Source organism: Nipponia nippon, unplaced genomic scaffold, assembly GCF_047370975.1.
Source record: "Nipponia nippon isolate SJK-2023a ecotype South Korea unplaced genomic scaffold, ASM4737097v1 scaffold_1, whole genome shotgun sequence".
Classification (NCBI taxonomy): domain Eukaryota; kingdom Metazoa; phylum Chordata; class Aves; order Pelecaniformes; family Threskiornithidae; genus Nipponia; species Nipponia nippon.
This window is the reverse complement of record NW_028262290.1, coordinates 135,643,059-135,658,460: the sequence shown is the minus strand read 5'-3', so window position 1 is coordinate 135,658,460 and position 15,402 is coordinate 135,643,059. Positions and strand designations below refer to the sequence as shown.

The 15,402-nt window shown below is 39.0% G+C and overlaps 1 protein-coding gene across 9 annotated transcripts in view; it reads right to left on the bottom strand.

Annotated features, from left to right (window-relative positions):
- DGKB (diacylglycerol kinase beta) overlaps nucleotides 1-15,402 on the bottom strand; it is a 494,094-nt gene that overhangs the window by 358,549 nt on the left and 120,143 nt on the right. For 4 of the 9 annotated variants that reach the window (XM_087773950.1, XM_087774007.1, XM_087773998.1 and 1 more), the window contains exon 1: nucleotides 6,537-6,670. The exons of 3 other annotated variants lie outside the window; for them this stretch is intronic. The gene's annotated coding sequence lies outside the window, so the exon portion shown is untranslated. Of the gene's footprint in view, nucleotides 1-6,536; nucleotides 6,671-6,996; nucleotides 7,096-7,182; nucleotides 7,290-15,402 lie in introns of those variants that run through there. 2 more of the 9 variants (XM_087773958.1, XM_087773989.1) reach the window with 2 other exon arrangements.

Genomic DNA, 15,402 nt, shown 5'->3' with positions numbered 1-15,402 from the left:
CCACCAAGATTATTTTTCTCAACACCAACAGAGACATGTAAAAATCACCATACTTGTGCACTGTGTAATACAGGATAGAAAAATATCTTGATCACACGTACAAGTAACTTCACAAGCTGGTTTTATAGTTTCTGGATGCCTAAATTATTTCTAGAAAACAGTCTTTGACAGAATATAAAGCTTTTCTGTGAGTCATTATTTTGACTTCACAAAGGCAAAAAAATTTCATAACTGAATATGGTATTTTACTATGTAAGGAACACAAAATAACCACTTGGCATTTTAAAATTAAAGAGGAAGTAAATGAATATTCTTATCAGAGTAATCTACTGCAATTAACAACACCTAATCTTCAAAGCTGGGAGGTTTCCCCAGGACTCCTCCAGCCATTCTGCTTTTATGAAGAAACAGTCATGTCAACAATGCTAAGCCTAACAAAGGGCAGTACAAAGTTTTCTCTCTCTGTTATACAGAAGATTACATTGTTTAGAAGGTTTGAATTCTTTGACGTAGAAGTTGTAAGGTTGTTTAAACACAAACCTTTTCATGACTGCTTCTAAAGTTAATAAAAAAAAAAAAAAGGCAAAATGACCCATTGACCCTCCTGAGCAGAAGTCATTGTAGTACTAAACAATTTTAAATTTACAACAGAATATGAAGATAAACCTGGGCACAGTAGTAGTAGTTTTTCAATGTGTGTGACATGTAGAGCAAAGTAAAACTAAATGCCTGAGCAAGGCTTCGCAGTTTCAAAGTAAATCCAGAATTTTCAGAAAATTTTATAATTTTATTTTCCATTAAAAAGTGTTATTGGAATATTTTCTATTAATAAGGAATTAGATAGAGGGTTTTTTTGGCAAAAACATATCATAGCCATGTTTTTAGGACATGAAGAAAAATGGAAACGCTCCAAAGCACTTGTTTATTTAGATATATTTAAAAATAGGTCCTTTGATACTAACTTCTGGTATGTGGCCCATTCTAAGCAACTACCTTTTTTAAGGCTATTTTACTTTGCATTTATTTTCAGTAATGCATGGAGAAGATTTGATACATTCTTAGGGTGTTCAATTCTCCCTTACACTTCCCCTTCTAGTTGAGAAAATATCCAAGGGTACAATTTATCTCACCCAAAGCCGGATGCCTTAAAATTAGACCTTAAACTGTGAAAGACTCATCCCAGCCACCCTTTATAATGAATTGAGAGACCTGGATGCATCCGGAATGTACTTCAATTGACCTATATAGGATGCTCATCTTAAAATTAAAATTTCCCTCAGCAGGTGCTTTTGTCTTTCCATTAGCAATCACAGGAGACAGAAGGAAACCAGATGGTATTTAGATATTGAATATAGGACAGATTAGGCCCATTTATGTATATTTTTAATATTATCAAAACTTTTATCCCTAAATGAGGGCTAAATTATCAAAATATGAAGAAATAGCCAAAGTAAAAATCTTCAGTAAAAAAACTCTAGGAGTAGAAGGAAGCAGTATCCTGGCTATATAAAAGAGATTCATTCAAGTTTTACATTTCTAATCCTAAAACCTTTTTACAGAATTCACTAGGTTAAGTTCTTTTAAATTTCAGGAAAATATTTTCTCTGAAGACTAAACTTGGGGGAAAAAAAAAGAAAATAATAACAGTAACCATTAAATTTCCTTTTTCATGCTTAATTTATTCCTGTCTGTAATCACATATTTGTCTGTTTTCATCTACTTCAATACCAATTTTTGGCTATTAATTCTGTTATCTCCTCCCTCCCCCCCCCCTTTTTTTTTTTTTCTTTTTTCCTTCCTCCCTTCTTAAAAACATCTTCCTGGCTTTATCCTAATTATTACCTCCCATTCAGTTGATGAATGCAACCATTCATGCAGGAAACATGAGAAAATCCACAATTAAAGAAGCAAAAGATGCCAGAGGAAAAAAGCAGCAGACTCAATTCTTGGGATGCAGTGTTCATACCGCTTATGTCTATGCCATAGGCTCTATAGACTAGATTTACAAGACACCACTTCTTTTCCTTCCAAAAGACAAGACAGGAAAGCCTGCTGATTTCACTTCATCCATGATTCTTTCCTGGGCTAATACAGAAATGGCAAATAGCAAGGCAGCTATCTTTTGCTTAAATTTAGCTTGTCGACCACCTAGGACCACAATCATGGAAACATGTAACTGCATGAAAAAGCCACATGTACGTCAACAGTGTTGAGGACTGATTTCAGATAATTTCCAAACTTGAACCAGTGTAAGCATCGGAAGTGTCCACCTGGAGACCAAACAGAATAAAATTGACTAGTTGCTCTTCCTTTATGCAACATGTTTTAGAAGACAAAGGAAAAAAGTATACCCATGTGAGTTCTTCATGTTTCCTGAATAAGCCACCATTACATTGGAATCCTTCATAGTGTCCCACAAGACAACCCAAAAGGGAAGCAAAGCACCATTTCACAGCAGAAGGCTCACAGAGTTTGATGCACACAGTGCAACATAGACTTCTGTGAAAACTGCATTACGTATCTGTTGGGATTCTTCCTATTGTAAGGACTAGAGAGTCAACTACTTATTACTGCTACTGAGCACTATACATCCCATTGAACATACAATGAAAAAAATCACAACAATTTCAAACCAAATAATCAAAATGTGGCTGAAAATCAAACTAAAAAAAAAAAAAAATAATTCATGTCATTTGCATTAACTAAAGATTTCTGCCAGCATTTATGAAAGGTCCATTCCTGAAAATTAAAATCCTTAACAGATAGGAAAGAAGTACCTAGAGGTCATTTTATTCATGGTTTCTCACAGTAAATAACAAACATTACTTAAAAATAAAAAGTTAATCTGCCCCAGCAATTAGAAATCTAATTAGTAACACTGAACTGACAAATGTGTTTGCAAGTTTGCTTTTCTTTGTTTTATTTATTTTTTTAAAAAATAGTTTAGGGCAGCACAATGGTGTCAAGAGTCATAGACTTACATTCCAAACCGGTATCAAGGGGTTGGACAAGAAATAATTAAACAGTCTCCAAATACTTACATTTGTTAAGCTTTTAAACTTGTGGCAAACTAACTAAACAAGACTATATCCCCTCAGGGCTAAACTGCTGCAAACATTATTCAAAGAAATCTTCTATTTTCTTCAGAAACAATTAAAAAAGGAAAATGTGTTCTACATTGCATAAAGCTGTTTTACTGGGTGTTTTGGGACAGTTACTCATCATTATTTCAACTAAAGAAATAAGTAAATAAACAAAAATGTACTTCTCGACTTCCTAAATTGGCCTCAATACCCTACCTGCATCAGATCATTTCTATCCGTAGTAAGAGCAGCATTAGTGTAATGAAAACTAGGTCAGGTTGACAAACTGATATCAGTTTCAAAGCCCAAATTTATATATTTTTCCACTCTTGTAGACAAGGTATCAAAAATAACTACAGACATCTAATTCTTTTCACTGAGACCCAGCATGTTACTTCCTAAGCTTTCCTCCAGTACTGTGAATTTGCTTGTTCAGCTATAAAGCTAGTCCCCAAAGAGAAAATAATAAATAAAATACTGTTATGAAAAACTACAAGTATGGACAAATAATTGTCCTAAGTCTACTATTACTGTTACTAATTATTTTTTAAGTGCCGCAGGAAACAATGGGCAAGAGTTCTCTGACTGAAGAAACTCAGAACTGAAGGTCAACAGATCCTTTATGGGGAATTCTTTGCACAGAAAGAATTTTTTTTAACCTTTTATACCATTTACTATTGATTAAACTGGCTGTGAAATGCTGTAATTCCTACAGAATAAGACTTAGAACTCATTCTGCGCAGGTATAAAAAAAAAATTGTGAATGATATCCAGAGCAAGGCCCAGTACATTTTATTGATTTATTTATTTTTTTGAGACAGCAGTGAGAAGCTCAATTGGCAACTCCTGAAGTAGGTTGCAAACTTCACTTGATAGCGACAAGAAGTAGCGAGCTGAAATCCAAAACCAATGCTTTCAGCAGGCCAGCATCCGGTTCTTCAATAGCATTGCACTCTGTTGATGTCTCCCAGATTTCACATCATAACTTTAAAATAAACATAGATGTCTTTCTCAAGTACCTTCCCCTTTCCAGGTAAAGTCTGGCTGAAATTCTTTTGCTCCTGGACACCAAACTACAAAACAAGACCTGTTCTTTCCATTTTCCTCTTCCTTACGATTGTTGTCACTCTTCCATACTTCTAGATACAGATGGGAATGTTTCATCACACACTTTTCACAACAGTCGACAACTCGCACCATGACAAAAGATGAGAAGATACACTATGAATACAGATATCATCACATAAAGTGCTTTTTACAACTAAGTTCACTTTAACCAAGGAAACATCAGAAATAATTGAGCCTTTAAAAAGACTTGTTAAAATTATGTGCAGAAGGTGTAACTTATCAATGGTCTAATTCATAACAAGGATTCTAGGGTCATAACAATTCAAAGAGAATTAAACATTATGTCTCATCTATAGATGCTGTTAATATTTATTAATTTAATTATAAAACATAACTTTAACCATTATCTTTCATTCTACAGGTGCCATTCACAAGAACTCAGTGCTACTTTCATACAAGCAACAAAGCAAAAGAAGCCCAGTCCAGCCATCCAGCTAACTGAAGTTCTCCAATGTCAACCTATTACTACCTTTACTCCCAAATGTGCTCTATTTACACGCTGCTTTATCAAAATGCTGCTCTAGCAGGTTTCCTACAACCCTCTTATCGTTCTCTTCATTCCTGTTCCAGTGATCTCATTCCATTGGCAAGAGGTACCTAGACCTGTCCCATAAAGTGTTACCTGAATGACATTTAGTTCCAGAACAGAAATGGTGCAGAATCTCCTTATAAATACAAAAAACTGATGTCCAGTGGTCTTCAAAACAGATATTAACTTTGTTGCTTTCAAACTGCATAAACTCTTCAAAAATAACTTGTCTGTTCATTTATGCATTGCTACTGAACACTGTTCTTTGAATGCCTGAGACATCTATAGGTGTTTACAAAAGATTATTTCAGTTTGTAAGTAACAGTTCATATACATTTCTTCTTGCTAAACAAAACAGAAAAAGTGTATTTTTTCCTAAACCTGCTTAAAAGCAGCAACTTCAGTTGTTTGCAGGCACCTAAACTAGATTAACAGATTTGGGCCCCAAATATTTCAAATTCGTAGCATAAAATATCTCACTCCACACGTTTCAGCCTGTTGAATAATTGTCTCAGGATTTCCCTGCCATGATAAACAACAAAGTCCTTCCTCCTCGACAAATGAACAAGGGACGACATAAGCCCCGGGGAGGACAGCATTGCTTTGTGATGCCCCGTGTTTTTTGATGCTCATTTTCATTCTGTACCAGACAGGCATTTCAGGCTCTGAGCAATACTGGATTATCACTTTGGGGAGAAACAATAACTTATTTCCTGACATTTTATCCATAAAGCACAGCACAAGTTCAGTCATTTAGGAATGCATATTAGGTTCTTGATATAGATTTTTTTTGGATGTATAATGATGTTTTAATATATGTAGAAGCATTATACCATTTGAGTGCAAAGCACAAGAACTGTTACCTTGCTACGTTAGGTCATTTGACCTAAACGGGAGTAGAAGAAATGTTTAGTGGCTTTAAGAAAAGCAAAGACTATTTCTCCTGCAAGAATTACTGGTTTTCCCCATCCTGTTGCATCCCCTTTCGTATTTTACGATATGGATTTTAAAAGCTTATTCCATCTGCTTTCTAAAGTTACATCAACCACATAAACCTGCTTTTGAAAATTAATAAAGTTCTCACTAAATTTGTAGAAAAGCAGTCAAATAGAAAGAAGAATTAACTGAAGACCCTATAATCTGCTTGTTTAGCTAGGGGAAAAAAAAATACTTAGGATACAGTAATCTCTTGAGAAAACCTTTCATCCATTTCAAAAACAGGATACTCACAATGAAAAATGTAATTACATGCACTCCCGACAAATAAAACTCTTCTCAACAAAATGAATGAGAACAACACTGGACCACACAAAACAAGAATAAACTGTATCTAAATTGACTTCAGACATCCAAAAGTTTTGTCAATTAGTACAGGATTTTTAATTCTTCCTTGAAAAGATCCTTAGACAACAGTCTGTCACATCAACACTCAAAGTTTCACCAGACCAGCTTTCAAAGCGTAAGGTCGCAGTCGCACCTTTTGTTTCCTGCACTCGCTACGTTCTCACCCCCCCTACATGCTTCAGCAATTCACCGTTTTGAACCCAGACATCAATGAAAGCCCAGGCAGCACCAGGACACTGGCTGGGGTGGAGCGAAGTGATGTAGGTCAACGAGGCAAATTGGCATTAACTAGAAATCAAAGCCACGAGTCGCGACACATTCCATACAGCAGGGTTAGCTACAACTTTCTGCCGAGCCCCTCCACTACGTCCATACACACCCCCGTACATACACGGCCCCCCCCCGGTCCGCGACTGCAACCAGTTCAGCCGCCCAGCGACTCGCGAACTTACTGCAGTGCGATGCAGGAGGAGGAAACGCACGGCCCTGGGATGCGAGAGAGCCCGGCGCCCTGGGCAGCCGCGGGAACCGGCCATCCAGCCGGGCGACCGCCAGCGACGGCGCCACCGCCGCCAGCCCCCCCGCCCCGCCGCCGGCTGCCGCAGCCCAGCGCGCCCGGCCCCGCGGGGCCGCTACCGCCGCCTCCCTCCGCCCCGCGCCCCGCCGCCGTCCGTCCGCGGCGCAGCGCGGATCCCGGCAGCCGCCCTCCTCCCGGGAACAGGCAGCCACCGCCGGGCCGCGCGGTTTTAAGCGGCTGTGCGCCAGCACATCTCCCACCCCCTTTCTGGCCGGGCGGCGGGGGGGAGGGGACAGGCGACACACACACACACGCTCACGCACACACACACTCTCACACGCACACTCACACACTCCCGCACGCAGCCCCTCCCGCCCCCCGCGCAGCTGCGGTACCTGTTGTCCGGCGCCTGCATCCTCCGGGCGCCGCCCGCCGACTCCGCGGCCCCGCGCCCGCTCCGCACTCGGGCGGCGGTGCGGCAACACCCGCGCACCGCTCCGCACGGCTCCGCTCCGCTCCCCCTTCTCCTCCCGCCCCCCCAGCGCCGAGAGACGCTGCCCCCGCACCCGCGCAACACTTACCCAAAGTTTAGCCGGTCTCCCCGCCGGCGGTGGCCGCGCCGAGCTACCGCTCGCCCGCTGCGAGGCAGCGGGGCTGTGACAGCGGCCGCGGCCGCGCAGCCGCGGGGGCACGGAGGGGCTGCGCGCGGCCCGCCCTGCGCACCTGCGCAGCGCCCGCCCTCGCGTACCTGCCGCCCGCTCCTGAGCGCGCTGCCGCGCGGCGGCGGCAGAAGGAGGAGGAGGAAGCCGCGGAGCGGCTCCCACGCAGGTGCGCAGGCACCGCGCCGCCGGGGTCCGCGGCTCAAGGGACCGGGGGAGGCTGCTCCCTCGCCCCTGCCGCTCCGGCCGGTCCGCGACAGCCGCTGTCGCCCGGCAAGGCCGGCCCGGTGACCGGCTCCGCGTCCAGGAGCCGCTTCAGCAGCTGGCAGCCGTGCCCGGCTCGAGAGCCTCCATTTGGCCGTCCCTGCTGAGGGACCTTCACGAACCGCACTGCTGGAAATGCTGCCCTGGTCCCCCCGCAGTCCTCCAGCACGTGTTTGGGAATCTCTCTGTAGGTAGCAACAACAGAGCTAGGGCCCGTAAGAATTTGCAGGTTTACTCGGAAAAGAAAAACGAGGAAACCGAATAGCAAGGCTTTGAAAATTAAATGTCGTTATGCCTGTGCTTCCCACTTACCAAGAGACAGAACAAGGGAGCAGATCAGACTTTCATTGACAGCTTCCCAGTGTGTGTGATGGCAATCTGTCTTGACCCAAAGAAATTGCCCTGAAACTGACAGATTTCTAAGCAGTGCAAACACTGCCAAACTTCCATCTTCACCAAGTCTTGGGTGCCTCAGAACATCAGCTGGGATCCTGATGGCTTGGTTAGCTCTAATGACCACTAATTCCTCACTGAATTCACTTTGTTGGTATATGGCATCAAAAAGACTTTAGCTTTGAAGAGTGTTTTGGGCAATACAGATGAAAATTTAGCATACTGCTAATAATTTTATATAATAATAAGACCATAGAAGTATGAAAATACAAAACGTTTTACCAAGACTTTGTTTATTTTGTAACTGCATCCATTCTTCCTTTCTGAAATCTGCATTTCGGGGGTTGAATTTTCACATAACACACAAGTGCTAGAAATTTTTGGAATCCTCTTTATTTCAGTAACCATGTAAAACCTTGCCAGCCCAATTTTGCTTATAAAGATTTTTGGTTTCTTAAAGGAGAAATCCTTAATTCACCTAGCGCACTGTAAGTGGCTTCCTCAGACTATATGGTACCTACTGTCTGTAAACTGGGTTCTACACAACACAGTAAAAGGCATTTAACTGTTTTGAATTAGCACATTTCCAGAACTCATTAGCACTCCAGCTTTTTTTTTAACAAAAGAGTTTGAATATTTAGATCAGCTCAAGTGTACAAGTAAATGTATTTTTATGTTATATAATGCAATAAATAGTGTAAGTGATATAAAGGCATTCACAACTAAAATTTCAGTGTGATATAGTTTTAATGATCCTTCATAAGCTCACTAGCTATGAAAAAAATCCATTAATCTCTCTTCATATGCACACAAAACCAAAATAAACAAAAATTTCTCTGTATCTTTGGAAAAATGTGTTCTAGGAGGTGTAGTATCATGCACATTAGCCTTTAAATTCAGATCCAGTAGCCAACCTTACAAATATCTTTCCATAGTAGCACATGACAAGTACTTGGCTTTAGTCTCCCATGTTTAATATATTGCTTTCCCTTTAAAACACTGATTTCAAGAGATTCTTTCTCTCCCAGGGAAGGAATTCAGTCCCAGTGTATTTGAGCCTCAAGTTATTAAGTATGGATCAAACCACTGAAGTACAGTGACCAGCTACTTAATTGTGATAAATTGTTCCAGTATGACACAAAAATTTTATAGGCCTTGCAATAAAATGCTTGATCTAGTGGTTTGGGAGAGAGGGGCCTAGTTTTGAATGACCATATTGCCTTAAAAATTGGTTTCAAGCACTCTCAGTTATACAAGGTCATATTAAAATGAAAATTGCTAGGTAAAATTATGTTTCACAATTACAACCACTTTTTAATACTGTGCATAACTTTCGTATACTCAGTTAAGTTGGGCCTTTACTGTTCTCTTCTGCTGTATATTGGAACAGTGTCCAACTTTAATTCCTATTGAAAGGGAAAAGGTCCAGCAAGTTCATGTGCAGTGTGGAATGACAACTCCATTGACATTTGTATCTTTAAAACACCAAAGTTAAATTTGAGGTCTTGTGACACAAGTAGAAAAATTAACCCCTTCATTAACATTTGATTAGCCTTAGAAAAGCAACAACCATTACACAGGCTAAAGCCGATTCACTACAGCTGAGCTGTGAAAGATCAACATAAAAGATGTCAAACTAAAGGGACACTAACATTAAAATCTTTTGTTTGAACTGAAAAATACTTAGGAAAATTGCTATTCACATGGCTAGCCTTAGAAACATGGCTGTAGTATGTGCGGTTTGAGAATAGGTCAGGGATGACAGATAGATGAAATATGGCTGATGGCTACAAGCTGCTTCCTCAGCAAAGAGCTCGGTGGCAGTGTTTGGGAGCAGCACATTCATGTAAGCAGCTTTGTTCTGGTTTCAGCGTAAAGCTGTGTCCTGTTCTAGAAGCAGTATGCTGCCCAAACTGTATATGCTGCTGTCCTCTCCTCCTTTAGTCAAGCTCCTACCATAAGCAGATCAAAATATGCAGAAAGTTTGTCTCTTAACAGCTCATTCCCTCACAGCAAAGAAAATAACAGATGTCTAGAATACACAGCCAGAATTTTAAATTTTAAATTTATTATACTATATCCTTAGATCTGTGTTTGGATATTCAAATAAATTATTTGTGTTGCTAAGCATGACTCTAGATTGCTGATTTAATATGGTTTTATTATGAACTGAGGGCCCTAAGTTTTGATATCATTCATGAAAGGAAAAAGCACCAAACTCAAGAACCTTAACAGCAAAAAAAATTCTCAGTCTCCAGTATTTTTTATTTGCTATTGAGAAGTTGCAACAATATCAGTCATCTGCAGTTATTGTGTATTGGTACTTTTAGGAGAAACAGGGTTCAGTCTTCCAAATCTGACTTTAGTGGCCACATGACTGTACAAAGTCAGAGGTGCAAACTATTGAAAACTCATCTAACTCCCTGTGAATTCAGCTGAGATAACAGCAAGCTATATATAAAGAAAATCTGTTTCAGAATATACGGTTATCAGAAGCAGATATAGTTCAACGAATTTGTTAAAGAAAAAAAGAAACTTCTCAAAACTTAATTCATCTAACTTAGGTCATTCTTACACTTTATGAAGGTTTCTGTGAAGGAAACGGAACATAGTGAAAAAAAACATCTTGCACGCAGTAATTCTATACTTCGTGTATTTTCATCAGGAAATGTCAATGTACAGTAGGACTATACTGCTCCCTCCCAGAAATGCAAAATTCACAGGCAGTCAGTAATAGGGATCCAAAGAGGAATCCTATTTTTGTCAGAAATAAGACCTTTCATAGATCATGCTTACATCACTTCATGTTAACTATTGTAGAGGTAAGTGTATAGCACAGAATAGTATGTATAATACACTTGATACACAGAGTGGCATAGTTATTTGCACAGTTCAAGAGGGAGAAAAATCTTGTGAAATACCCAGAGGTATTTGCAGGTCTGCTACCACTCACATCACTGATATTCAATATATATATATATATTAAAAAAACCCTATTGTAGCTAAAGCAAAATATGCAACAGAGCAAATTATTTGTACTTGAGAAAATCAAGGACTGTTGGCAAACCAGAGGAAATTACATTAATCAGATGAACTATTGTTTGTGAGCTTGTTATCCAGTATACCAGATATTCTAACCAAATCTTTAGCTATTCTTTCATTAGTGCAATCAAGATATAATACTGAAAGCATTTCAATTCACATTTGTTGGATCAACAGTGATATACAGGTATATTTGCTTGATTACCTAACTGCTACAGATCAGTCAGTCTTACTTCTGCCCCTGGGAGATTCCTGGGGTGAGGAGGAATACATTTTGAGGCACACGAAGGAGAAGAGGGTGAGTGGGAACAATCAACATGAATTTACCAAGGGTAGCCTAGCTTGATCAATCTGACTGTCCTCTGTGATGAACTGACTGAATATATGGATGAGAGGAGAACAGTGGATGGTACTTATCTTGGCTTTTGCTAGACTTTCTACACTTTCTCCTACAACAATATTCTGTCCAAGTTGTGCTGTTATGGACTGGATGGGTGAAAACTAGATGAGTGAGTAGTTGGTTGGATGGCTGGGCTCAGAAGATAGTGGTTAATGGGCTGTACTCTGTCTGGATGCTGATAGCAACTGGAATTGCCCAGGGATCTATCCTTACGTCTTTAAGGATAAAGGATCTCTCCTTACATCTTTGTCAGTGACCTGGAGGACACAAAGGAGTACACATTCTTCAAGTCTGCAGGTGAGACACACAAACTGGGAGGACTACTTGACATGCTCAAGGGCAGGACTGCCATCCAGAGGGACCTAGATGTGCTGGAGGAATGGGCTGACATGAACCTTATGAAATTTGTGAAGAACAGATGCAAAGCCCTGCCCTAGGAAAGAAAAAATCCTGCAGTGATGGGGCCAGGCTGGGAATTGCCTGGCTGGGGAGCAGCTGTGTTGAAGAAGCCCTGGGGATTTTAGCAGCCAGCAAACTGAGCATGAGCCTGCAGTGAGCCCTGGCAGCAAAGCAAGCCGTTCTGGGCTGTATGAACAGAAGCACAGCTCAAGGGATATTATCCCCCTCTATTCAGTATTTTATAGATCACACCTTGAATACTGGATCATAGGATAATTCTGCCTGAAAAGGCTCTCAGGACATCTTTAGTAAGGATCAAATATGAGATCAGACCCAGGGGCTTTATTCAGTTGGATCTTGAAACCCTCAAAGCACAGAGACAGCATAACCTCTGTGGGCAGCCTGATCCAGTGCTAGACTGTCCTCATGGTGAAGTTTTTTCCTGATACCCAGTCTGAACATCTCATTTCAACTTCAACTATGCCCATAACCTCTTGTCTTCCCGCCATACATAACTATGAAGAGCGTATCTCTGCCTTCTTGATAGACTCCTCGTGGGTATTGGCAGGCTACTGTTAGGTGTCCCCAAAGCCTTCCCTTTGCCAGGCTGGAAAAGCCTAGATGAGCCAGTTATCATATAGATTGTCATATGAGTGTAACAATGCTTGAATTACTAATGGATTTGCCTATACTCTAGTTTTATAATATTATCTTTAGTGCTTTAAGAATGACAAGTATAAAAGCAGCAAAGACAAATGAGTTATAGTAGAGTTCCTTTCCATGAATTTAAAACTATTTTTTTGTTTACAACTTACCCTCATCTTTACCCGCCATCTACACATGCAGTTTTTTCCCTCTGTTGTTCCTATTTCAAAGATGGACCTCGGACAAAAGCCATCTTAACTCAGTGGGAAATTTTTCAGAGATAGCAGGCAATGGGTTGACAAGCTGATAAAATCTACATGAAAGTTACCATTGGTTTCAACTGGATGCAGGAATGAGCCCTTAGTCATGCTAAATGAGAAATGTTTGTTCAGTCTGAAAAGACACTATTTCATTAAAGACTACCTAAGAAGCAGATGCCTGATAGCTCACTCGTTCTGAAACGCTGCAATATAAGGACTATTAGGCAAGATACAAATTCTTTAGTACTGAACTGGGCATGAGGATGGGAGGAAAATGCATTTACTCTATATTTCTTGATGTAGCATTATAGCAGTGACATGCGTAATTTTTTCACTACACTTCACTATATATATATGCAGGATATAAAAAAGAAGCATATGGCTAGCAGACATTATAAAAAGAGATATATTTATATGAAATATCTCAAATATGGCTTTATATTTTAAAAGATGGTTTTAATACATTAATTACCATCTGTATGTTTACTGAACTGTCTCAACTGTGTGAAAAGATACGACATGTCCTTAAACATTTGTTGAATCTTAACACATATTGCAGAATCACAATTTAACATTCAACAACCAATGTAATCTGTTATAAGAAGGCTTTTTGTTCTCTTTTAAAATTTATTTAACAGCAATCCAAGTGTAATATATTCTATGTTGGATGGTAATCATTAAAAAAACCTGATGGCCTGAATTACTAAATTTAGATGCTTTTAGATCACTGTATGTACCTTTCCCAAAGATCACTCCTGTCACCAAAATACAAAATGAAAGACATATTGAGGGATTCTTGGTTTTGTTGTCTTTCTTCCTCTGTTTTCAAAATTTTCTCTAATTTTTGCTTTGCTTACATTGCTAATGTTGTTTAACATCATGCCTGCATATGTTCTTCCTGCAGGTAGATCAATGAAAGGGCAGCAGTAGAATGTCATGTCTCAAAAAATAAATACACAGAAGAAATTTGTAAGAATTATCTCCCTACACCATATCTGATGAGAGGAACAAAACAGAATGGAACCGAGAACAGCTACTTTTTCCTTGATTTATGAGTTGACAGAGGTAGCATAGAACAGAATGTATACCTACTACAGAGGCAGTATAGAGCTTTTACAGGTTATTATTAAACATGTATTAGTACAAAGTGGTTTATGACAGAGAACAAAGGTGCAGAGCTTACAAAGAGGAGAGAGAAGGACAACAGTTGACTAAAGAACTAGGAAATCAATAATGAAGAGAAAAACAGAGTGAATTTAATCTAGGAATTTCCATGAAAATACACTTGGTGTAAACCATAAAAGAAAATGGTAACGTTTTCCTGGTTGGTGCAGCACATGGTAAAGAGCAGAGAAGAAAAGAAATATATAGAGAGCTAATGGTATTACAATTTTCCTTAGCATGAAAAAACATCCTATAAAAAGAGAGCATCAGAAAAACAACAAAAATTGTAAGAAATGATTTTAAAGTATAGTTGAAATTAAAAAACGCACATATACCTGTCACTCACTATATTTGAGTACAACTTGTCATAAAACAAGCAAGTGAACTAAAAGAATTCAAAACCTGCATTTCTTAACTAATTAGATCTAACTAACTAATTAGACCTACTTCATTTGCATTTTCATTAAATGTGTTCAGGAGAGAAATTTTTTGGGAAAAACAATACAGAGAAAGATACATACTATGTTAGTATGCCAGAGATGTATATCAAACTATACTAACTTCAGTATACCTGACTGCAGAGAACAATTAATAACAACACAATCGGCATCAAGACTTAAGGTTTTGGATACTACTACACTACATATTCAAGAAATATGGATATTATTATAACTGAAAGTGAACAGAACTTAAAAGCAAGATAAAGGGTTCAAATCTGGAAAGCTGAAATAAATTAGGAATAGTTAAGATGACTTATCTGTAAAAGGAAATTGAAAGAAAATAAATAGTAGAGAAGAAGGAAGAACTAATTGCATTTAATTGCTTGAAAAGAAAGGTTTTCCAGAGGGCTAGTGGAATGAAGACAAAGAAGAACATGTCTCCAAAGACGGTTTGTATCAGTGAAAATTAAGTATGAAAAGCAGAAAAGGTGGGCTCAACAATGAAAAAAAGTAAAAAGAGAATTTTTTCCTTAAGTTAGTAACAAGGAAGCCACCAGCAGTCTTCAAAAAGAAACTTTTACTGGATTCAAGGCAATTAGAGAAAAAAGAGCAATAAATATTGGCAAATAGTGGCTAGCTGGCACCTGCTTTATTTATAGCCCTTAAATCTCAGATTCTTTTACAGTTTTTGGTGGAATATATGAATATTTTTTTCTCCTTCTGAAGTTGTGTTTTGCTGAGAGGTCAGGGATCTATTAAAATCAGTTGCACGACCTATTTTATAATAATATAATAAAGGATACTTTGCTATATCTAAAACAGAGTAGATCCCTAAAGAAGTATACCTTTTTCTTTGATGTACCTTGTACTGTGTCTTTGCCCACTGGTATCTTTATTAGAAGTATTATATGCAATATACACATCAGTGTCATATTGGAGATACTTCAAGTAACTAATTTTTATATACATGTTTTTTTACAAGTTAATAGAGTAAACTTTTTATTTTTTAATACTTCCTACCATCATTGAAATACTCACATTTTTTAATATGTTTTCAACATGCAGTTGAAAGTATGCAACAAAAAACATATTTCACTCACTTCCCTGGGAACAGATTCACATACAGATTCCAGAG